Source organism: Balaenoptera acutorostrata, chromosome 11 (genome assembly GCF_949987535.1).
Source record: "Balaenoptera acutorostrata chromosome 11, mBalAcu1.1, whole genome shotgun sequence".
NCBI lineage: Eukaryota > Metazoa > Chordata > Mammalia > Artiodactyla > Balaenopteridae > Balaenoptera > Balaenoptera acutorostrata.
The window spans coordinates 93,930,482-93,948,962 of NC_080074.1; the positions used below are offsets into that span (position 1 = coordinate 93,930,482).

Below are 18,481 nucleotides of genomic sequence, written 5' to 3' on the forward strand. Positions count from 1 at the left end.
ACTTTGGCTGAGGGCTTCTTTAGGGGAGGAGAGAGAAGAGAAGAATCCATGAACATAGCCATTTGCAAGAAAAGAAAAGAGAAGAGAATATGATGGAAACTTAGGAAGACAAAAGAATCAGTTCATGCAACCAATATTATTTGCAAGTCAAGAAAAAAGGAAGTGGCCAGGGAGTTAGATTGTGAAAGGTGAATAGGTACCAAGGCAAGGAGGGCCTTTGGGACACAGAGAATAGCACGAGGGAAGGTGGAAAAGGGTGAATGAGCAAGTATAATTCAGGGAACCTGGAGCGTGGATGTTGGTGAATAGGGATGGTCACCTGAGATGAGGCTGGAGAGAGCAGGGACCTGGACACTTGGGACCCTTTTGTCAGAGTGAAGACTCGGGAGATGGGAATTCAGGTCAACAACACCGCCATGCACGGAGATGTAACCAGTAGTTACAGGAGTTTAAGGCTAGAGGAATAACATGTGCTGGAGTGCACTTGCAGAGAGCCACGTCCTCACAAGGGAGTGTATGAAAACCCACCTCTTCACTGCAAACCCACCTCTTCACTGCCCAAGGACCAGCCTCGTGTTCCGAGGTTCAGGGCCCAGTGCTGACATTTATTCACTACTTGAGCAAGTCACCTCATCCCTCTGAAACTCTTCATCCTTTCAAGCGGAGATATTTATAGCTATTTCACAGGGTTATTGTGACAATTAAATGATTCTATAATGTAGGTAAACGCATATAACACAGTGCCGGTATATAAATACTCAGTAAATGCTGTTCTTTTCCCTTTCTTCTTTTCCCCTTTCTTCTACATTTTTACGTTACCATAACCCTACTGAAATGAATTTCCACCCCTCCTCCCTTCAAGTTAGTCAAATCTTACTTGACTTGTTTATTTGTTGATTCATTAGTCCATTCATTCAGCAATGGTTATTAAGTGCTTGTCATGTACCAAGAAATGTGACAGGGGTTAAAGATGAACATGGCAGTGCCTACTCTATCGGAAAGGAGAAATAAATAAATACACAAAGGCAATGTAAAAATAATATGAAATCTTCCTTGACTACTCCAGTTGTAAGTGATCAATCATTTGTCTGATTCTTTATGCCGCTTTCATCACTTATGGCAAAATTACCTTGTAATGCAGTTAATTTTTCAAGTGGCCGTGATTCATCTCCCCAACCAGAGGTAAGTTCCATAAGGATGGGCACCATATCTCATCATTGTAGTTTCTTCGGTGCCTTGATCATAAGAGTTTAATAAATACATGTTAATGCTTGTAATGAGATGGAGAGGCAGAAGCTTACTTATTCACACACTTACAGTTAAATTCCTATCACTAATACACTCACACTCTGTTCCCCCTTTTTTTTGGTCTCATCATGGAATTGACATGAAAGGAAACAAGGCACGCATTAGCATTATAAGTTTTCATTCCAAGTACTGATGTGTTCTCTCCCATTCCCTACAAACGGTCCCCTTACTAAACTTTAACCCTTCTCAAGCCTTCAGCACCACCCATGACCTCCTTATATTCTGCAGATGGGTGATCTAGCTTTTCTTTCACAGAAAAAGTAAAGCGTATTGAATGAACATTTCTCAAATGGTCTCCCCCCCATTCCTCATCAATCTACACATTTACATCCCCATCTATTTCTCTCCCTCTCCCATCCTCTCTTCACTCTTTCTTACCATTACACTCTTCCTCTCTTCTCCGAATCTGATTTTCTCCCATCTTCAGATGAATCTTGCTTCCTCTCTTATTCCTCCCTGTCCCACAACAAGTCCCCAGTATTTTAAGCCTTTCACTGCTGGCTCCATCCTCCGAGCAAATAAGCATGTTCCAGGGTCTCTAATTAACTAAAGAGGAAGAAGGGGAACAGAGGAGGGAGAGGAAGATGAAGCAAAGGAAAACCATTCCTTGACTGATTCCCTCCACTAACTGCCTTATCTCTGTTCTGCATTCACAGCCAGGCTTATTTTGGGTAGAGACGGCATGTTTAGTGACTTCCCAAAATTAAAAAATGAATATAGTCTCAATGCAGAAGTCTTAGAAAACATGTTGTAAGCGTTTCTTATGTCTGTATATTCCTTTCAATATAAATTTAATGGTGGTATTTTTTTATATGACTGAACCATAAATTACTTAACCAATGCCTTATAATTGAACATTAAAGTTGTTTCCAATTTTGTATCATCATAAATAATGCTGCGATCAGTACTGGTATATGTACATTTTTGTGCTTATCTCAGATAAGTTCCTTAGGAACACAATACAATTTCTTGGCCAGAGACCACATTTTGGAGGGGTTTAATAGATTCACAGCTAACCTGCCTTGAAAGGGTAAACTTAGCATCTACACTTCTTTCCCTGACATTCACTCCTTTTTTTTTTTAAACTAACCATGTAACTCTTTATTTATTTGTTTGTTTGTTTGTTTTTATTGAAGTATAGTTGATTTACAATGTTGTGTCAGTCTCTGGTGTACAGCAAAGTGATTCAGTTATACATATATATATATTCTTTTTCATATTATTTTCCATTATGGTTTATTACAAGATGCTGAATATAGTTCCCTGTGCTATACAGTAGGACCTTGTTGTTTATCTATTTTATATGTAGTAGTTTGTATCTGCTAATCTCAAATTCCTAATTTAACCCTCCTTTCCCCTTTGGTAACCATAAGCATAAATTTGTTTTCTATGTCTGTGAGTCTGTTTCCGTTTTGTAAATAAGTTCATTTGTATCATTTTTTAGTTGCCCCATATAAGCGATATCATATATTTGTCTAACTTACTTCACTTAGTATGATAATCTCTAGGTCCATCCATGTTGCTGCAAATGGCATTATTTCACTCTTGTTTATGGCTGAGTAAGTACTCCATTGTATATATGTACCACATCTTCTTTATCCATTCATCTGTCAATGGACATTTAGGTTGCTTCCATGACACTCACTTTTCAATCCACTGAAGTCTAGCTTCCACTTCCATCACATTATTGGATTTTTTTGAATTGTCCTGTCCAGTTCCTACATTGGTCTCCCTAACCCCTCTAAAGCCTTTGGCACTATTGACAACCACTCCCCAACCCCATGAAATTTTCTCCTCCCCTGGTTTCTGTCACATCACTGTCCCTTGGTTTCTTTCTTGCCTTTCTGTGCCCCTACCTCCTAATTCAGTTTTTCCACATTGCCTATGCTTCCCGTTAAAATTGTTCTTCTGCCCTTACCCTCTTTTCAGTGTATTTGACCTTCCTGGTCAATCTTATCAACTCACATAGTACACTACTACATAAAAACAGATAACTCCAAAATCTCTACCTCCAGTTTAGAAAAGCCTCTTCTTACCTCTAGACCAGTATATCCAACCACCATTGGATGTTGCCTATAGAATAGACAAACTCAATATTTTCAAAATTGAACTCATTATCTTTCCCCCAAATTTGTTCCTTTGCCAGCATTTTATATCACAGTTATGATAATTCTTAGTTGCCCAAACTGGAGATCTTGGGGCCATATCTACTTCTAGTAATTTACCAAACCCTATCCCTTTTCTTTTTAGAGTTCTCCTTTCCTCTGAACGGTGCCTGTCATAACGTATAATACCTTCATTTATATAGCACTTTACATTTTGATATATGATTGGCCTTTTTGTTTACATTTTTCTATAAACTGTTTTTCTGTGGCCTTTGGGTCTATGTCATGTCCACACTGGGAACTGGTTGTGTATCATAAACACAAAAATCCTTTTAAGTATGAGGAAGGACATAAAATAATAAATTATGTGTTTACACTCAGTAAAATTTTGTTGGCTTGAATACATGAATAGATGAATGAGTGATGACATTACTGCTCCTTAGCAGAATTCTGAAATTGGAGGTACATCCTTGGGTCCTGCCTTCTTTTTCTTCATCCCTTCTATTATTCCTTCCTCTCCCAATGTCCTCAGGCCTTTCACGCTGACCAGTCTCTTTTGTGAACGAGAAGAAATGATCCGATAAAAACTTTCACTGTGGTACCTCTCCTAGGAATATTTGCATATTGAGAGGTCAATGCGATCACACAATTTCACAAAAACAAATCAGTGACAAGGGGATTTAGTGTTTATCGTCCACTAGACAGAAACCATGGACGTAGGTTCATCCTCTGTGTCGCCAACAGGGGTTGTGCTCTGAAAGTTGGTGGAGAGGAAGCCTCTCCCTAAGGGCTAAAAACGAAGCCACGTTCACTTTGTCTAAACTGCCCTTGTGGTACATGGTTTTGATGTCAATAAGCCACATATCCCAATCTCAGAAATTCTCTACAGTCCTCTCTTCAACAGTTTAAAGGAGAAAGAAAAAAATTTCAGACATGCTAATTCTGTGCACAGCTCTTGCATTAAGTCATTAAAATCCCTCCTTAAAGCTTTTCAGGTACTTAAGTGGATTTAAAAGAAAAGTGTAGGACTGTTTGTATTTCAAGAATTATATTATACTCGGTTGGCTTAGTCCGTGTTTTTTATTTTTTCCAAACTCGAAATGGCCCCCAGCTCTATGTGGAGAATAATAGTACTGCTGGCGGGCACAGCAGTCTCCCATTTTTTCAGGCTGCAGGATTCCTCATTACACACAGCTAAGATAATGTTCTGCACGGATACACTGGGTGCTCCACAAACATCACGGCATTTATGCGAAACATTGTTTCATTGGTGAGGAAAGAGAAATTTCAGGGTGGGATCAGGGCAGCAAGAGACTTTGAAGTGCAACGACATTATTTCACAAACTGTATATCTCCATCCAAAGATATTTCATACTGTAGACACGATCAATTTCACCCCACCGTTTTTTTAGAATCTGCTGAACTGTATTTGCTTTTATCCCTATGACGACATTAGCATGAGGAACTGAAGTGTTCCCATTCTGCTAAGTAGCAATGCTTCATTTCCCTGGCACCTGCACCTGCCACTTGCTTTCTGAACCAGCAATACCTGACAAACGACATAACTGAAGGCTTCGTTTCTGTTATCCCCACCAACAAGGTGTGGTATGAAGAAGGCAAATACAACTCTGCTTCTCCTCCTCCTTTGTATTTCTTCTCAGAGGTATCCCTTCCAGTACTTCATTTGTTTACCTGTGCAATACTTATTGAGCATCAATTGTGTACAAGAAAGTTATACTCTTCACTACGATTCAACTCTCTGACAGGGCCTTTTTTGTGTGTGCTGGTGTTGGTGGTGGCTGTGAGATTCTAAGAGGTAGTCAAGAATGTCTACCAAACTCTTGGGAGTTTGGGATTGACATGTACACACTGCTATATTTAAAACAGATAACCAACAAGGACCTACTGTATAGCACTGGGAACTCTGCTCAATACTCTGTAATAACCTAAATGGGAAAAGAATTTGAAAAAGAATAGATACATGTACATGTATAACTGAATCACTTTGCTGTACACCTGAAACTAACACAGCATTGTTAATCAACTATACTCCACTATACAATAAAACTTTTTAAAAAAAGAATGTCATAGAGACATCCACTTCCAGCCAAGATGAATAACAGTAACCAGACTTAGCCTCCTGCCTGAAACAACTAAAAAAAAGACAAGAAGAGTGGCCCCCGCTTGCCGCAACTGGAGAAAGCCCTCGCACGAACCGAAGACCCAACACAGCCAAAAATAAATAAATAAATAAATAAATAAATAAGAAAATCCTTTAAAAAAAAAAAAAAAAAGACAAAATATATTTAAAAAAGAGGTTTTCAAGAAATTGGACACCAGAAAATTAAAGGCAACCACCACTGAGAGACAAGAAAGAAATGAGGTGAGCCTAACAACTGTCCCAGTTTCCTAGCTGGGGAGAGTTCCCAGGCTGTAGCACAGGAGAGGAGACACCAGGTAGAACCCTGAGGTGTGCCTGAGTTGAGGAAACGAAGCTGGAAGTCCACATAGGCCAAGGCAGCTAGAATTCACAAAGAAGGGTAACCAGAGAGGAGAGAGCTGCAGACAGAGCTCTGAAGATCTACAGTGGATCGCCCTGGAGTATAAAAGAATTACACCCCATAATGGAATTCTGCCCAGAAATGACACAGGTGATGGGATTAGTAATAGACAAGAACACTGATTAGTAATAGACAAGAATACAGTTATGACAACTGTATTTCCTATGTTCACTATGACGAAAGACTGAACGTGTTAAGCAGAAACATGAAAATATATAAAAAATGCAAATCAAACTTCTGGACATGAAAACTCTAATCCCTGAGATGAAAAATGCACCATATGAGGATGATAATAGATCAGATGCTGTAGATGAAAATAGTAGTGAATTTTCAGACAAAGAACTGGAAACTATCCAAAAAGAAACACAGAAAGAAAAAAGACTGGAAAAAAAGGAGCAGATCTTCCATGAGTTGTAGAACATCTTCAGGTGGCTTAATATACAAGTAATTGGTATCCATGAAAGAGATGGGGCAGATAAAATACTTAAGGGTATAATGATCAAATTTTTTCCTAATTAGATGAAAACTATAAACCCACAAGTCTTAGAATCTCAACAAACCCCAAGCACAATACCCATGAAGAAAACTACACCAAGGAACATCATAATTGGGATGCTTAAAACCAGTCATAAAAAGACAAAAATTTAAAGCAGCCAGAGGAAAAAAAGACACTTTATGTACAGAAGAACAAAGATAAGGAGGATAACAGACTTCTCACTGGAATTAAGACAAGTGAGAAGACAGTGGAGCAGCCAAGTTTAAGGTACTGGAAGAATGAAACTCTCAACCTACAATTTTATATCCTGTAAAAATGTACTTCAAAAATGAAGGCAAATATTTTTTAAATGCAAAAGCTGAAATAATATTTTATAAGCTATGTGGATAATATAAAACTTTTTTCTTATTATGCAATGCTCCCTCAAAGATAATTTGCATTTAAAACAAAAATAATAAAAATGTATTGAACAGATTTTAAACATCATTAGTAGTTCGGGAAATGCAAATTAAAACCACAATGAAATACCATTACACACCTATTAAAATCTCTAAAATTAAAAATACTGATGGTAACCTGCTGTATAAAAAAATAAATAAAATTAAATTTAAAAAAATACTGATGGTGTAGAGCAACTGTAACTCTTATTCTTGCACTGCTGGCAGGAATGTAAAATGGTACAACCACTTTGAAAAACAGTTTAGCAATTTCTTAAAAAGTTAAACATACACCTGCCAGCCATTTCATTTCTAGGTATTACTTAAGATATATGAAAGCCTAAGTCCACATAAGTACTTGTACACAAATGTTCACTGCAGCTTTATTTGTAATTGTCAGTAACTGGAAACAGTTCAAATGTCTAACAACAAATGAATGGATAAACAAGTTGGTATATCCATACGATGGAATTCTACTCAGCAGTAAAAGAAATGAACTACTGATACATGCAACAACATGGATGAATATCAAAATAATTATGTTGAGAAAAAGAAGTCAGACAAAAAATAGTACATATATATAAACTTCTAGAAAATACAAACTAATCCATATTGGTAGAAAGCTGATAAATGGTTGTTTGGAGATTGAATGGGGTGGGAAGGGGATTTCACAGGTATTACATATGCTAAATTACATTACTTTAAATTAAAGTTAAACTATATGCTTTATACATATGAAGTTTATTGTGCCAATTATACTTCTATAAAGCTGTTTTTGAAATATAAAAGAATGGCATTTAAGACATGGAAAAAACCCAAGTGCCCATCAACAGACGACTGGTTTAAGAAGATGTGAGATATATATATGTGTGTGTATATATATATATATATATATATATACACACACATATATATATATGATGAAATATTACTTAGCCATAAAAAAGAATGAAATATTGCCATTTGCAGCAACATGGATTGACCTAGAGATTATCATACTAAGTAAAGTAAGTCAGACAGGGAAAGACAAATCTCATATGATATCACTTATATGTGGAATCTAAAAATATGACACAAATGAACTTATTTATGAAACAGAAACAGACTCACAGACATAGAAAACAAATTTATGGCTATCAAAAGGGAAAGGGAGGGGTGGAGGGATAAATTAGGAGTATGAAATTAACAGATACAAACTACTATACATAAAATAGATAAGCAACAAGGATTTACTGTATAGTACAGGGAATTACATTCAGTATTTTGTAATAACCTATAATGGAAAATCATCTGAAAAAAATATACATGTATAACTGAATCACTTTGTTGTACACCTGAAACTAACACAATATTGTAAATCAACTATACTTCAATTAAATATATATATATACAATTAAATATATAAAATATATATTTAATGCCATTCTTTTATATATACACGTATATACATATATACATATACATATAAAAGAATGGCACTAAATATAAATTTATTGGCAGGGATTTTTTCTTTTTGGTCTATCTTAACTGTGGTTTCCCAACCATAGATGAATGGCTGACACTTACTATATACTTATTAAATATTTCTTGAATCCAAAATACTAGAACTGGCATGTGGTTACAGTTGTCACATATATCTGTGCCATGTTGCTTTTCCACAGATGCCCATTCTATTAAGATATGCCCTTGCTGTAAATTTTTCCTAGCCAAGCTAGTGGCATTCTGTCATTTAAAAAAGCTTTAAGCTTAGCAGTACTTTTTTGATTCTTTTCACTTGGTTACTGGGGATTCTTAAATACTGGATGTTTTAAAATATCATATGGACCCTTATTTGCTTCAAACTTGGAAACAATGCTTAGGGCTGGCAGAGATAGCTAGCTGTCCACCAAATATTTATGATTCCCTTCCATAATGCAGAGCAATTGTTGGGAAGAGCCTGCCCTGTCAAAGAGTACATTTCTCAGCCTCAGGCCCCACTAAATAATTTGTGTGGCCTGGTGTAAAATAAAAATGCTGACTCCACTTTTAAAAAATTATCAATAATTTCAAGATAATGATAACAGAGCATTAAACCCAGCATGGAGCCCTTCTAGGCATGAGGCCCTGTGCTGCCCAGGTCATCAGCCCGTGACGCTCTACGTGCTCAGCCCCCATTGCATCTGGAGTTGGGGATAAAGAAGGGTGTGATTAGTTCTCGACAACGGAACGTGAGCAGAAGTGGTAGATATCACTTCAAGCCAAGATCATTAAGAAACACGTGTGTCTTCTCCATCCTCTCTCTTCCACCAGCTGAATATCACTGGTCAGAGTGAGCTCGGATGCCTGGGTTGTGCATGTCAGAGCCTCCATGGTCCCGGATCTCAGAATAACTGTGTTCCACATATCTTGCTTTCCCCACCCTCCACTTCAGCTGGTACCAAACACAAACTTTGGATGTCAGTTAAGTAAAAAATAAATGTTTGATATCATAAGCCCCTAAGACTTGGGAGTTTCCTGTTATGGCAGCCAGCGATACCTTAACTAATACAAGAGTTGAGGAGATAAAACTCTGAGCTGAAATCCCTTAAGACAGGCAGAGGATTCCACTGTTCTGCTCATACTAAGTCTCAACCTCCAATTCTCTCTGTTCTACGCCTGCTTTGAACATATATTAGGTTCTTAAAGCACATTTATCCATTCATTATTTCAACAGATAGTTTCTAAGCGTCTCCCATGTGCCAGCTACTGGGTACTAGGGATTCAGCAGTGCACAAGACAGATGAAGTCCCTACCCTCATGAAACATACATTCCAGTGAAGGACTCTGTTGAATAAATGAATGAAAGAAGAGATGAATATATCAGAAGAAAAATAAACAGCACCCAGGTCAGAGTGGATGGTTTTACTTCCCAGAAACTGTCGTAATACATAAGAATCACCATAATATCAGTTAAGACCATCTTATACCACTGTAGGAGCTTAGCAGTACTTTTTTGATTCATAACCCCCTTTGGGTAGCAAATGCCCCAGTACATGAATGAGTTCTAAACCATCATCCAGGAAACCTGCAACCACCCATGATAGGAGAGAAGTAGTAGAATGTGGGGAGTATTATTGGTTCCCTTCCTAATCCAAAGTTAAAAGCTTAGAGAAATACCAACTGAGAAATAGCCATTTTGCCCATAAACCAGATTCCATTCTGCCTGGCAGTACCAGTACCTTTGGAAGATAAGCACATACTCTCTTAGCATAAAAAATACATAGTATTTTGGATCTTGTTGTAAAAATCTTACAGAAATAGCTACAACACAACTGTATAATAATGAGCTTAAAGCAGTGTGACAACCATATATGGTATAGTAGGGCTTTCAAATTCAACATCTGGGACTTCCCTGGTGGCGCAGTGGTAAAGAATCCGCCTGCCAATGCAGGGGACACGGGTTCGATCCCTGGTCCAGGAAGATCCCACATGCCGCAGAGCAGCTAAGTCCGTGCGCCACAACTACTGAGCCTGCGTGCCTAGAGCCCGTGCTCCACAACTAGAGAAGCCGCCTCAATGAGAAGCCCACACACCGCAACAAAGAGTAGCCCCCCCTGGCCGCAACTAGAGAAAGCCTGTGCACAGCAACAAAGACCCAACGCAACCCCCCCCCCAAAAAAAATTCAACATCTGAAGCAATAATTTTTAATTACTTTAATTTTTTTTACATCTAAGCAATTTTAACAGCAAAATATTTTTTAATTAGCCACGTGCAGAAACTATACAAATTAGCTTAAGCCCCCATTTCCCCAAACTCAAGAGATTTCTGAAGGCCTTGCCCAAACTCAGACATGGCCTTTGATATAAGTCCAGCCTTTTACTTTCCCTTTTCTCACACTGAAAAATCAATCCCTTCAACCCCAGCAGAAATAAACTACTCTCGAATGTTAATTATCTACTCTGTCTTTTTACTTTTTAAGCACAAGGCATATACAAAATATGCAGCTCAGTGATCTGTCTCAATGGGAACACACCCACATAACCACTTCCCAAGTTAAGGATTAGAATAGTCCTAGACCTCAATCCGCTTGTGTCCCTTCCCAATCATAATCCCTTCAGTCCTTCCCAGAGGCAACCTACATCCTGATGTCTAACACCATAAATTAGCTTTGTCTGTTTTTGAAATTTATATAAATGGAATCATACCATATGTATTTTTTGTTCTCCTGACTTCTTATTTTGAAAACTTTTTAAGCCTAGAGACAAGTTATGATTGTATTTTTTAAAATCCATATATCATTAACCTAGATTTACTAGCTGTAAATATTTGACCACACTTGCTCAACCTATCTCTCTCTCTTTTGATAGATGCAGGATTGGTAGATAGATGATAGATAGATAGATAGATAAATGAATTATTAAGAAGTAAATTACAAATTATGGACATGACACCTCATTTTTAAATACTTCACCATGCATGTCCTAAGAATAAAGCCATTCAGTTACATAACCATAATATAATCACACTTAAGAAAATTAACAATTCCATAATATCTAATATCCAGTCCATATTTAATTTTCCTCAATTATGCCCAAAATGACTTTTATAAATTCATTTTCTATGTAGTATTCAATCAATTCTCTCTTATTACATTTGGTTGTTAACTGTCTCTTTAGTCTCTTTTAATCTAGTACCTAAGCCCACTCTTTTTCCCTCCATGACCTTTCCTTTTAAGAAAGTCTAGACAAATTTGTCTTTAAAGCAACACACACTCTGAATTTGTCTGTTTCTCTACGGTGTCACTTAACTTGTGCCTCCATCCCCTGTATTTCCTCTACTCTACAGATTAGGTCTAGAGGCTTGATGAATTCGGGTTAAATATTTTTGGCAAGAATACTTTATAGAAGTCTATCCTATGTTTACATCTCTCCAATACACTTCCGTATTCACTCTTCTCATATACATTCCTTCCCAATCCTCTGTGGCTCTTTCCAAGAAGAGCAGCAATTAAGCCAGGAACCCTACAGTAAAATTGAAGAGGTTCACAGAAAGTATGGAAGAAAATCTTGTCAATATATGCATAGCATTTAACTTAGAGGGCTGCAGCATCGTTTTTTTTTTCATTGAGATCTTAGTTCCCCGACTCTCACAATGGAAAAACGGAGTCTTAAAGTTCATGTAGGAAGGACAGCTTTCTTTGTTTTCTTACTATTTTAGAGAGAGGTAGCCAAGTCTGATTTTGCAGTTACCATTTATTAAAGACAAATATGTAACAGTGTATTTCATGTCTATCAGCATCAAAAAAGGCAGAAAAAGAGAAGTGAAATAAAATTAGAGAATTAAGAGGTGAACAAAGATAGTATAGAGAAGTGACTTTCAAGCTTTTTAGACCATGACTTATAACCAAGTATACACGAGAATATATAAAATGAAAAAAAATGATAAAACCATACATAAAACCCTCATTACATGTGAAGAAACCCTGACACTTTATATCCCAGTCTCTCATTAACTTTTTAAAAATAAAAGAATCTGTGTTTTATCCCTAAAATTTTTATAACCCCCCAATAGTTCATGCCCTGGAGTTGGGGGAAGAATGCATTAGGCTAGCTAGTCGAAGGGGTTAGCAAAGAAATGAGGAGGAATTGAAGAGTAATAGCCCACCTCAGTAGAGAATTATATTTTAATTATTCAAATCAATGTTTTCCTTCAGTTTAGCATCTTATAAAGAGCAACTAGAGTCAAAAGACTTGAGTTTGAATTCTCGCCTAATTATTTTCAGCCAAGTTACCTTGAGCGTGTCCCTTGGACTTTGGGGGATTGGAGTCCTCTGCTGTGAAATGGACATGATATCAACAAGTAAAAGTTAAAGGAGAAAGGGATGTGGAAGAACTTGGCACAAAGCAACAAGTGAAAGCTGTGTTATGGTTCTAGGGAGTGAGCTCTAAAGCCATAGTACTACAACCGCCCTTTCCTTGAAGAAATCAGAGCATGTAAATCATGTGAGCTTTCAGAATCATTTTAAAGTGTGCCCCTTTGCCCTGATAAACCATCACTTCTGGTGTTTCAGACTATTTGGAGAAGAGTAAGTTAGACAGTGAGAGGCACTGGGCAAAAAAGGTCTCGGTATATAACTAAATCCTCCCTGACTGACAAGATTTTTGGATGAAGAAATGATGGAAATTGGCACAAATGACCAGCTCAAATGATGTGAATTTCCTGCGATGAAAACAGTAATTGAAAACCAGTAAAATGGTTTAAGTTTGTGCTGGTTTATTCCTCTAAGCGGATGTGTCTCGCTTATCATTTGTTTTAATTATTCCTGATGTGTTGCCTATCACATCACAAGCTTCTTCAAAGGGAAAGGAATAAGCAGTTGTCATAACAACAAAGCTCTTCATTACCCTGGGAACCTTGGACAGCTTTATTTAAAATGAAGGAGAAAAAAGAAGCCTAACCAATTAGCTTTATCAGTCTGATTCATGTTCTTAAACTGATAACAGTGTTTCCTGAAGAACTTACAATTTGATGGGGAATGTGTCATGAATATTTATGGTAACATAAAACTCAGAAAAAAACTGGCTAGCTAATTATCACTTGGAAGGTGCTTCTGGTCAAATTTCTGCCCAGTGATCCATTTGATTTTTTTAAAATGACTTTTATTAAACAAATCGAAGAATTAGTGGCACTTTTGCCAACATATATCCACTGGTTCAAGAACAGCAATGAGACCTATTTAGGTTTAAACTTTAAAGCCCAGGCTTCACCCTCAGCTAATTTGATTTGTGCTAAGTTTGCATTGTTACACGGGAAATGTTCTCACCTGCCTTCCAACCTTCCCTCTCTGTGTCAGAGATACAGAGGAAGTCCCCAGAGAGTTTTAATTCTGCCCTTCTCTGCAAAATTAAAAAAGCAGATGTTTTCTTCTGGCTGCAGCAGATAAGACTGAGAAGTAATTATTGTTCTGGTCCCAAACCCCACAGGTGTTTTCATTCCTGCCCCCATGACCACAGGAAAAATAAACAGTAAACCTAAGAAGGTCTAGGTGGGGCACTCTTCAAGTTCAGACTTGAAGCCAAATGTCTGAATATCTCCTGCAAGTGAAAAACTATGCAGAAGTAGGCAAACTCTGTCTGTAAAGAACTAGATATTAAATATTTCTTGCTTTATGGGACCTAAGGTTTCTGTTGTCACTACTCAGCGTTGCCATGCTTGAGTGAAGCAGCCTTAGACAATAAGTAAACCAGTGGGTTTGGCCTGATTTGGTCCTGCCATTGTTTGTTGACTCAAAAGGGTTCCCAAGAAATTAGATATCAACCACCAAAGGAACAGTGCGTAAGTTCTTCAAATAAACAACGGTGAACACTTGGAAAGCATGTTCACAAAGTTGTTTTCACATACATTATTTCATTTAATCCTGAAATGAGGATTACTTTAAGAGGCAGGCATATCATTTTTTATCTTACACATGAGAAAACTAATCCTGGGGTGCTCAGGTGACCTCCTTGCTTTTCAAACAGCTGGTCTCTTTTAATGATCTTTCCACCACACACCCAACTGTCCTGTAAACAATGCACTTATATAGATCAAACAGAAAGAAGTATGAATGATAACAATTTCTAATTCTTATCATTATCCTATGGATAAATGTACTTAGTGTTCAAGTGAGTGAAAAAAAAAAATCCATCAACACTCCTCAAGCTCTGCTGAGTCCCCCCGATACTAACTCAAGCATTAGACCAAGCTGTGAGTGACCAGAAAGCCAGAAAATTCTGTGTCCTGGGTCCCAGGATCATTTCAGAAATTAACCACATAGGCCTGGTTTGCTCTAAACTACCTACCTTCACAAACTGAACCAAGAAGGACTTCATCAATTGTTTAGGGTCAAAGAAGGAAATCTACCAGAAACAGCCCACATTGAGTCAAATGCAAGAGCATTTATTCATCAGGATTGGGACATTACCTTAAACTCCACATATAGGAGAGATTCTTTTTTACCAAAGATTGTGCAGGCAACTATTACTTAATTATGACAATTATACAGAGTCAGGATATTGCATTAGGAAACACAGATGCACCATCTGTTAAGGAAACATGATTTAACTGATTTTTTTCCTAGACTTTAGCCTTGTAAATATTAACTCTACATGGTTCAGCTCAAAAAAGAGTCTCCATGAAAAACACTGCCAACAGGGCACCTGTAAGTCATATCCTCCATATCCAATTCATTTCAGTTCTACAAGCATTTACTGAAGGTCTCCTAAGTGTCAGGCATAGTAAAATAATCTCTGCCTTCAAGGACTTTATACTGTTAGCAGTCAGAATAAAATACATATATAAATGAATAAGACACAAAGAACACTTTGGTGTAGGAAAGGGTTTACTATTACATGGATCCAGAGGATAAAAAAGAGATCTGGAGAAAAAGAAGGGATATTTCATGAAGAAGAGGATCAGGGGAAGTTTCAGAGTGAATTGGCAGGAAAAAAGGGAAGACAGCTGTCCTGGCCCATGAACTGGTGTGAACAAAGACACAAGGGCAGAAAATTGAATTGGAGGTTGGGAGTTAGTTGGTTTAGAGTTTGCCATAGAGGTTAAAACCAAAAGTTCAAGGACCAAGATGCCACTGGCTAAAGGCTTTCCCCGCCCACCCTGGCTCTGCTCTCTCTTTCGGGACCTGGCCAAGGGACAGAAAGGTTTGACACAAGGAGCCTGATAAAAGAAATGTTCACATACTGAGATATAGGGAAGTCATTCTGGCTTATACATGTGTTAACTTGAATTTTATGCTAACTAAAATAGCCTGTTGGTGGCCTATCAAACACACATTACACATCTGCTTTAATTATTAAAGAAAAAGGTCACATTGACCAAAAGTAAAGAATGTCCACGTTAAAAGTAAAGATTAAATGCCCTCTTCCTGGGACACCAATGCTGGTCCTCCTTTGACAATAAGACTCCCTTCCCAGATGTCAAGGCCATGCTGACTCACTGTGTATGTGTTGTTTTTTGTTCTTTTTTTTTTGAAACCTTGAAGAAATGTAACCCTGACTTGTTTGTTTGTCTAATAAATTTGTTTATTTATTTTGGGCTGCATTGTGTCTTCATCGCGGTGCGTGGGCTTCTCACTGCGGTGGCTTCTCTTGTTGCGGAGCACGGGCTCTAGGCGCACAGGCTTCAGTAGTTGTGGCACGTGGGCTCAGTAGTTGTGGCTCATGGCTCTAGAGCGCAGGCTCAGTAGTTGTGGCGCACGGGCTTAGTTGCTCCCTGGCATGTGGGATCTTCCTGGATCAGGGCTCAAACCCGTGTCCCCTGCATTGGTAGGCGGATTCTTAACCACTATGCCACCAGGGAAGTCCTAACCCTGACTTGTTTGATGTTCTTTGTTCTGACAAGATATAAAACCGTGCTGAAAACCCTGCTTCTCCACAGCAGTTTCTCAGACTACTCTGGGAAGGGGGCTTCCAGGATAGTCCTCAGTTTGGCTCATATAAAACTCTTTTTTATTCTTATTATTGTTTATTGATTATTTTCGTTGACAAGCCCAAGAGCCAGGACACCTCCTTAAGGCTGTTGGCCAATCTGCACAGGCTTCTGGACAAACTGACTCCACCTTCAACCATGTTGGCCTGAAGAGGCTGTTTGTGAGTCGCACCCACCGGCCGCCTCTGTCGCTTTCCCGGATGATCCGGAAGATGAAGCGTCCCGGCCAGGACACTGAGGGCAGGCAGCCGCACCAGAGCCACATCCCCAAGGCCAGGGGCAAGATCCTCCCCTTTGACCAGCTGGCCCTGGACGCCCCCCTCCCAAGGGCTGTGGCCCTGTCCTCCTCTCCAGTCCTTGAAAGGGCCGAGAGGTGTCCAGGCATCTCGGCAAGGCCCCAGGAACCCCACATGGCCACATATGCTCCAAGGGCCCAAAGGCCAACAGGCCAGCCGTGGCTACAAAAACTAACTCCAGATCCTGCATTGTTATGAAAAAGATTTTGGATGCTGAAAAAAGAAAAAAAAAAAATGATGAAAGCCCAAGGACCATATTTAGCCTGGAAACTTTATTTTCTTTTGGAGTTTACATAGTATTTTTTTAAAAAATCAATTCCCACTTTCAAAAGTTGGAAATTTCACATAAGCGTTAGATTTCAGGCTCCTCTTAAAGAACTGGAAGAGCTAGCAACCAGGCCGACCATTACTGCATGCCAACAATCAGGGCTGTGCAGAGGCTCACCCTCAGACAGGTGTGACCCTTCCCACGTGTCTGGTCCCCTCCAGATCCACTGTATCTACTTATGTTACCTACATGGACTGCGTAGACATCTGAAGGGCAACAGCTAGTCAAGAAGAAACATATGAGATATCTTCTAAGAACTTGAAAGAATTTCTTTATGATTAGGAAGGTGCTTAAAATTATTCTGTTCACTTCACAAAGAAGTAACCAACTATTAAGTTATAAGCCATGAATTAATGAAATAGGAAAAATAGGTTGAGTCATCTATACTGTGGAGCAGCCTGGAATAGATAATTGAGTTGCCCATAAGCTGAAAATTGTTCATTTGATTCGATAAACAATGATAAGCAATGGGAGGTTTTTGTACAGATGGAGCTAATTTTGACTTTTTCAAAAGATGTTAATTCTAAAATAAATTTTTAAATGTATAAGCTTTGTTTCAGCGGCTAAACAGGTTATTTTGTGACTATGTTGAAAATAAACGTACTGTGAGGTACATGTTTTGATTTATAATTTGGTTGACCTCAGTTTGAATCATTTGTGCTATAACTTTTTTTCAGTGCTCTACATGAATTTCAAAACACTTCCCCTAAAATCAAGCATAAGTATATGTGGAATCACAATCATTAAAATACTTCAGTTTTACAACTTGTGTGTTTGCCCATAACTTTCCTTTTCTTTATACCACTTACAGGCAATTATTTCCAAACAGAAAACAATTCATGCCGAATATATTCTAAAGTGCATTTATAAGTAAAAGGCAATCGTTTCTGAGATATATGTATTCTAAAATTCTTTGCATTTGCTGTTGACTTTTTTTGCAGTTCACTATAAAATGCCAGTTGACTACATAAGGAATTTAAAGTGATTTCTTTCGTAACATTTATATATGCAGAGTCAGCCTTTTGAGTAAACAATATCTCCAACAAGAACTACTTTTACCCTATATTTAAAACATTCGTGTTTTCCTTATATACTGGTATAATGATTTCAGTAATTTATGGCTTATAATATAGTTACCTTTTTTTAAGTGAACAAGATAATTTTAAGCACCTTCCTGATGATCATTAAATTAGCTCAAGCTCTCTCATCTTTCCTAAGAAACTATGTCACTGAATGCGCACATCTCATCCTTCAGCCTTGTTTGCTTGTTTTTCATCTCTTTCTGCATTCTATTACCTCTCCTCTCCCACTTGGGTTATTGGCCAAGACTAAGTCTAGCAACAACTACTCCTTATCCATCAGCTAAGGTTATTTTTCATTTCTGTTGCCTCTAGAACCATTTGTTTTTAGAACTATAGTCTCTTTAGCTCATTACAAATGAGCTTGAATTTGACAATTGTATGTGAATTGCACGTATTTTTATTTCCTGGATAGGGCCTGCCTGATGA

At 38.0% G+C, this 18,481-nt stretch overlaps 1 pseudogene; it reads left to right on the forward strand.

Annotated features, from left to right (window-relative positions):
- Nucleotides 1–389: 389 nt before the first annotated feature.
- Nucleotides 390–16,820, forward strand: LOC114235598 (ribosomal protein L18-like; annotated as a pseudogene).
- The last annotated feature ends 1,661 nt before the right edge of the window (nt 16,821–18,481 follow it).